Source organism: Brachyhypopomus gauderio, chromosome 19 (genome assembly GCF_052324685.1).
Source record: "Brachyhypopomus gauderio isolate BG-103 chromosome 19, BGAUD_0.2, whole genome shotgun sequence".
NCBI lineage: Eukaryota > Metazoa > Chordata > Actinopteri > Gymnotiformes > Hypopomidae > Brachyhypopomus > Brachyhypopomus gauderio.
Genome location: NC_135229.1, coordinates 12816038 through 12823537, shown reverse-complemented (window position 1 = coordinate 12823537; position 7500 = coordinate 12816038).

The following is a 7500-nucleotide window of genomic DNA, read 5'->3' as shown; positions in this document are numbered from 1 at the left end:
AGCTCAGAATACAGTTTTCCGTATGAAAATTAATGAAAATAAACTATAATTGCTGCAGGATGTCACCTAGCGCACAAGTCATTTAATGACCATACACCCCGCACACCCCGAGCATCTTTCATTCGACCCCCCCCGTCAACAAATTTCGTTCGTGCTTGACCACCCCAATTACACTTTGGCCCGTCCAAAAGCTGCCGGCTGCATCCGCCACTGCTGTGGAGGCCATTTCAGTACAGTGAACTTATTGTCGTGTTCAAGAAACTAGTCTAAGATGATTTGCGCTCTATGAAATGGCGCGTTATCCTGCTGGAAGTAGCCATCAGAAGATGGGTACACTGTGGTCATAAAGGGATTGACATGGTCAGTAACAATACTCAGGTAGGCTGTGGTGTTGACACGACGCTCAATTGGTACTAATGGGCCCAAAGTGTGCCAGGAAAATATCCCCCACACCATTGCACCACCACCACCACCAGCCTGAACCGTTGATACAAGGCAGGATGGATCCATGCTTCCATGTTGTTGATGCCAAATTCTGACCCCACCATCCGAATGTCGCAACAGAAATTGAGACTCATCAGACCAGGCAACGTTTTTCCAATCTTCTATTGTCGAATTTTGGTGAGCTTGTGCAAATTGTAGCCTCAGTTTCCTGTTCTTAGCTGACAGGAGTGTCACCCGGTGTGGTCTTCTGCTGCTGTAGCCCATCCACCTCAAGGTCGATATGTTGTGTATTCAGAGATGTTCTTCTGCATGCCTCGGTTGTAACGACTTGTTATTTGAGTTACTGTTGCCGTTCTATCAGCTTGAACCAGTCTGGCCATTCTCCTCTGACCTCTGGTATCAACAAGGCCTTTGTGGACCATTCTCTGTAAACCCTAGAGATGGTTGTGCGTGAAAATCCCAGTAGATCAGCAGTTTCTGAAATACTCAGACCAGCCTGTCTGGCACCAACAACCATGACACATTCAAAGTAACTTAAATCACCTTTCTTCCCCATTCTGATGCTGGGTTTGAACTGCAGCAGATCGTCTTGGCCATGTCTACATGACTAAATGCACTGAATTGCTGCCATGTGATTGGCTGATTCGACATTTGCGTTAATGAGCAGTTGGATAGGTGTAGCTAATAAAGTGGCCGGTGAGTGTACTGATTAAATTGGATCAAAACCAAAAGGTCAAACTATGAAGCCTATTCATCTATTCATTTCTAGATATTTATATAAATATATGAGAGAGAGAGAGAGAGAGAGAGAGAGAGAGAGAGAGAGAGAAATTGTTCACCTTACTTTACTGAGGTACACTGCAGTTACTCACATGAAATCTTCAGATTGATAATGAGCAGTATTGTGTCACTGCAGGTCTGAATCTGGACAACTGTCTCCCATCAAGCTCAGACACGGAGGGCTAATATCAGTATCCATTCTAAACGATTCACTCATCACTGCAAAGCTAGAAACGGCCGTCTCTGTCTTCAAGAATGCAAACACAGGTAAACCTTTGCCTGCAAATTAATCACGTGTCAAGTTTATTTGTCATGTGCACAGAAAGTCTGAGACTGTTGTACACTGATATGTTTGTGAGAGGCTCAGGTGCTCCACAGCTGTGCAAATTGCAAGAAAAATATTGGGGGGGTATGTATATAGTTATTGTATCAAAATGTTGAATATATAAAACGAGAAATCTTGCACTGGAGTGAGAAAGGGCAGGAACTGACCTGGGCATTCTGGTAACAAGTAACAAACGTGCGTCAAGGGTAGTAAGTGGAAAGAAAAAATATATAAATATATAAAAATCCAACAAAAATATAAATAGACTGGTATGTGTATAAATAGTGCAGTGTGCAGTGTTTGGGGACAGTAGAGAGTGTGAATGAAAAGAACAAATGAAGCACCATAGGAAGGTGGTAATGAAAACATACCAGTAGAATATTAATATAAAGTATATCGCATATATAATAAATAATATATTAAACTGGATAATATACAGAGGATATATGTTGAGACATGATTGAGTCCTTTGCAAAAGTACAAAGATTGTACTGCCTTTATAAATATTGAAACATGTCCATAGTGCACAGAGAGAGTCGTTAGTGACAGTACCAATCCCTCATTATGCTTTTAGCCACTTTAATTTCCTTCTTCCTTTAGTCTGAACAGGATAAATCAGTCTTTTAACAGCCTGCCTGGCCTTTGAATGACTCGGACTGTCGAGTCGAACATGGCGGGAAGATGCATCATTAGGTCGTTTGATTCTTTTGGGGTATTTTAAACAGAACACTGCTTTGTTGCAGGTAACGGGTATAATTGCATTAACTCAGGTAGCTTCTGTCCTGATTCCCACCCTGCCGTAGTCCTTACCAAACCCATGCAGAAATGGGTCAATATGGCTTTCATTCGTGCTCTTTGGGAACCGAATTCTCATAACACCAAAGTTGCAAAGCAAGCACTTTATAACCACATTGATCAACATAATGTTTATCATGCAGTAGTTGTTGGCATATCGTACTGGACTGAGATTCATATTGGATAACACGTTTTGTCCAAACAATTAGGGGAGACTGATACATGCGGCAGTATATTTGAATTGTAGATTATTATACCTAATATAACTTTTTAATAGACGCTAGTCTAAAACACATCGTGACTGTTCAGTAAAAAGGCCCGCACTGGAGAGTCACAGTGATTCTAAAGTCCTTACACAGCTATTTAACTTTAAGAGGCGATTAAAAGTGTAAGAGCTCTCCAGAAACCTATTGCACGCATGTCTACCTTAGAGAGGTCTGAGACACACCTTCATTTGGCATTAAACCACATTTAATGAGGAATATGTTCAATTATAAAAATGGCAAAGGATCTCTGATAACTTACAGCGAAGCTCAGATCAAGGCATTAATTAAAAATGTAACAGTCCAGGTACAAAATATTCTCAATCTCTGAGGAGAAGCACTAGAGTTTGTCAGGGAACACTCCAGGATCTCCTCAATGTGAACGCTGATGCTGAGATCTTCATAAGTGGTAGGACAAGGTGCTTCGTATTGAAAGATACGTGGTTCCAACAGAGCTGAGATTTGGCTCAGAACCTGGTGCAAACAAAATGATCACTTGTAAAGTGGCTTCCTCTCGGCCTGGGCAGGCCATATCTTTTAATGAACCACCAGTTCAATCCACTGAACAAACATGGCCGCCCAAGCACAAACGCAACAGAAGTGATATTTCAACGTTAGCTGGGAGACACTGATTTAGATGGGGCTCACCCTCATGAGGAAAGTAGACCACAATTACTCGTTTTTTGAATGACAGGAATTAACAGTTACTCCAGAAGCTGAGTTAGACTTTCATACTGAATGTCACTGCAGTGAAATGGTAAGGACACTGAAAACCTTTGTGGTTCTAGTGGGACTAGCAGGAGCAGAACAGCACTACTGAATGTATAATTTGCTGTGTGTTTGCCTAATGCCAAGAATGACAGTTTGGCACCATGTAAACATGGATGGGTACTTAAAGAGTATGTTCGATTATTGATGAACAACACCGAGTTGTAAATCAGCAGCTTGAAGTGTGTGAATTGCATTTCTGTGTTGATTACGACAATGTAAACAGTTCTCAAGACTTAGTCCACTGCTTGTTTAAAGTCAAATTAAACGTCCTTGATGCCGTTGGTACGTATTTGTCAGTCTGTGATTGGTCAGCGTGGAAGACTACAGTGAATATGTTCCCACTGTAACGTTGAGGGCTAAGCAGGTGCGACGCAAATGCAGACTTTGAAGTGATTTAACAATAAAACAAGTAACACAAAGAACAGAGGGGACATGGAAGCTAACATTAAAGACATGGTTACAAGAGGCACGACCATAACAAGTACTTACAATAACCGACAACACAAGAAACCAAACACAGGACTTAAATACACTGACCAAACAAGTATCCCAACGAGACACACCAGAAAGCAATAATGAGGGACGGAGAACAAGGCAGGGGTGTGAAGACAGAGACAACTAGGAATTCCAAAATAAAAGGCACACAAACACGTGGAGAACAAAACAGAAGAAAATGACTGACAAGAGGGAGGCGAGGCCATGTGACGCCCACATACAACTGTAGAAAAATAATACTACCAGCACCTTTCAGTAATAGCCATAAGAACATTCTAACTGAATTGTGTTCTGTAGAAGCCACTGGTTTGGGGAAGTTCTTAAGAGGTCCATACATCACTTTATTTTTCATCAACCATGACCTCTCTTTCTCTCTCTATCTCTTCCCCCTCACCTCTCCCTCTTTTGCCTTCCTCTCTCTCCGTGTATCTCCTCTGTATGACAAGACGTGTTGTTAGAATTCTGAGGTGTGGGGAGAAATCACAGCAGGTTGTCAGGTAATGATCATACTCAACCAGGCAGGGGGTGGTGCGGTCTGACGAAAACCGCCAGAGTCTGAGGAAACTGTCCGAACCCCTTCAACCTTGCACAATCTCCTACAGCACTGAGCCTCATTCATTACCAACATCAGCTTTCGTGACTCAAAGATAACCCCAAACCTGTTACTCTCAAAAAATAAACAATAATCAAAAATACAAATAAATATTCAAAACGTATCGTTGTAAGGTCCACGAGTGAGCAGTGGTGTTCTTTCTCGGATTTTAAGAAAGACCGCAACATACGTCAAATCCATTCGTACTCGAAAGCTATGTGTAAATGATTCATAAACTTTTAGGGCATAATTTCCTGTACTTTCGTTCTTCTGTCGTAATTGCGAACACATTCACATCAAGTACACTGTGCCTTGTCAACATAATGCAGTCGTGTTCTGTTACTCCTTCAATTATTTTCCCCAGTTGGTTCTGCGCACACTCCTTCGCCGAGCCCAGCGTCCACCCAGTGGTATAATCAGAGTGTTTCAAGAGCGTTTGGTAGTGCTTTGAGTCCCGCTGCGTGGGCCGTGGGTTTATGAATTCTCTCCGACTCATTTCGCTCCAAGGGTGTGCTTTAGGTCCTGTTAGGTTGTCAGCACGCCTCTCCGTAGCCCGGCAGGAAAGCTGCACAATGACTAGCTCCGACTTGTCAGACTCCATTATATGGTTTAGGCTCCAATTTCTCTCTGTAAACATCGGAGGCTACCATGTCTTTGTATGTGCAGAGACTGCTGGCGAAGCTCTGGACACTGACAAAGCGACACACATTTTCTTTAGTCTGAACCAAGTAGCGGCTGACAACTTTACCATTCAAATCCATCAGACTTTACGGTACGTGTCGCCGCTCTCTGATTATAACTGATGTTCAGCCTATAACAGATGGTAAGGATTCTCGATGATCCAGCTCTGGGGAAGAACTTGATAATTAAGAGTGAGCACAACCGTTTTAATGTCAGGCATGATGTCGGCAGCGTCATAAATTCTTCCGCTGCCAGGGACTAAATGCGTGAGCGATGCCTTGTCAGAAGACCAAGACGGTGCTTAAAATAGGTGCTATCTGCTCCTCGCTTCATCACAAGGTAGAACAAAGGTCCAGGCAGCTTTTGGGAACGAAGTTAAAATTGGAGAAAAGAAAAGACCTTGGCAAGCAAGGGCACTTAAACCTGGAATTCAATTTTTAGAGGGACAGCTCTCTCTCTCTCCGTCTTTACTTATTCTAATCCAATTTCTTTAATTCTAGACCAGCATGGCTATTGCACTCCCTCTCTACTTTTGTCATATGCACATTAGTGTGGCAGCGGACATGAGGCAGGGATTATGGAGAGTAATGATTTTTGCGGGCCCTACCCCTGCCGTCTGCGGAGGAATTAAATCCTAGAGGTGGTGCGGTACTGAGGCTGACGACCTGCCCCGTGACGGCATGCGGAGAAAGGGGGGGGGGGGTTTGGGATGGGGCGAGCAGGGATTTCGGGACATGATTGAATTGCGGCATGGGAAAAACTTAACGGCGCACATTTTCTGTGTCACTGATCCTATAAATCCCCAAAAGCGATCCCGAGGAGAAATAACACGTCTGGTGGAGACACGGCTGGGACTGAGTTTTAATGCTGTGGTAATAAAGAACGCCGTCATGTCTAAACTCTTGTCCTCTGTTAGCTTGCGATCTTTTCATGATAAAGAAAAACGAGGAAAGAGGAAAGTGGTATGAAATGGACACAGATTGTAAAGTGTAGTATATAGTACTGTTGTCATTTTTGTTGTTGTCTTTTGTTAAGGGTCAATGTAAGGTAAAGGTATCCATAACGCACACACACACACACGCGCGCGCGCACACACACAGGTCAGTGATTTTTTTCACTTTTTTACCACATATTGTATACACACTCATACATTTCTGAATAGTCTCCTGCAGTGTTCTGCACTGCTGAGTGCATCACAGGTGAGTCTAGAGAGCTTATCCACCTCCTATCACCTTTTACACCCTCCCCGCTAAACTCATCTTCTTGTCTCTCTCAAAGCATAGCTTTGTTCCACTGACGGATTCATCTGGCGCAGCCTTGTTGTGGGAGGGGAAGAAGAAAAACGAATAAATCTCGCTCCTGAAATCACCTTGGACTGCTATTATGTGCGCTCGTGAAACCCAGCGTCACTACTGTGGCTTTGTAAACAGCTCGCAGAGAAACCGTTATGTTGTCGTGCAAGCAAACTTTGTCTTTGGTGTACAGAGGCCACAAAGACGTCAAGAGTCCCTGTGCGACAGCTTAGCCCGCAGGTCAGGCACGTAGGGGTCATATTGACCAGGCGGAATCCCGCTCCTGGTGCCCGGGGTGACTTTCTCCCTACAATATTACCAGCTTTGCACTTTGGAGCATTAGTTACTGTCGGCAAGGCCAAGTGGCAGTGACATCACAGGTCTGCTGACAACGGGATCTTTTAGCTCACGTAGCCCGAAGCAAGAAGGAAAAAAAAACCCACCAGCTTTCTCCATTCCAGAGTCATCACACTGTTGATAATCAGGGAGCAGGTCTGACCTCACACCGTTTTCTGAAGGGGTTTTCTTGTTCAGGTTATGGTCATTATCCACCCAAGCCATTTGCATTTCTATGTCCATTTACTTGGTTGGATCAATTTTCCCTTTTAGGCTTGAGTGATTGCAACACACACTGCATGCCCTGAAACTCTAGCTTGTGCTAAACTCAGAGACGTGAGAGAAATATGACGGGATGCATCATGGCTTGCGATCTCTGTCATTCTCGGAGCAAGTTGTTTACACGAGCCAGGTCACAAATGGAATACTTTGTGCTCCATTTAAGAAAGTAATGTTCTTGTGAGTGTGTCTTGTGAGAGTTCACTGTCTCCTGTTACCTTTCCCGAAAACACCTGCTGGTTGAGGAGATAACCTTTAATAAAAGCATTGCTCTGCATTCTTGTTTTGTCTTTCATGTGTTCTTTGGACTGTGAGTGTAAAAATAATATGCTCATCATGACAGGTGTAGCTAATAACTACACAAATATACTTTTGTTTTAGTGCCAGTTACAGATGTCACTCAGTTACTAAAAGATTTAACTTTGTTCTTAAATTTATAGCTTGACG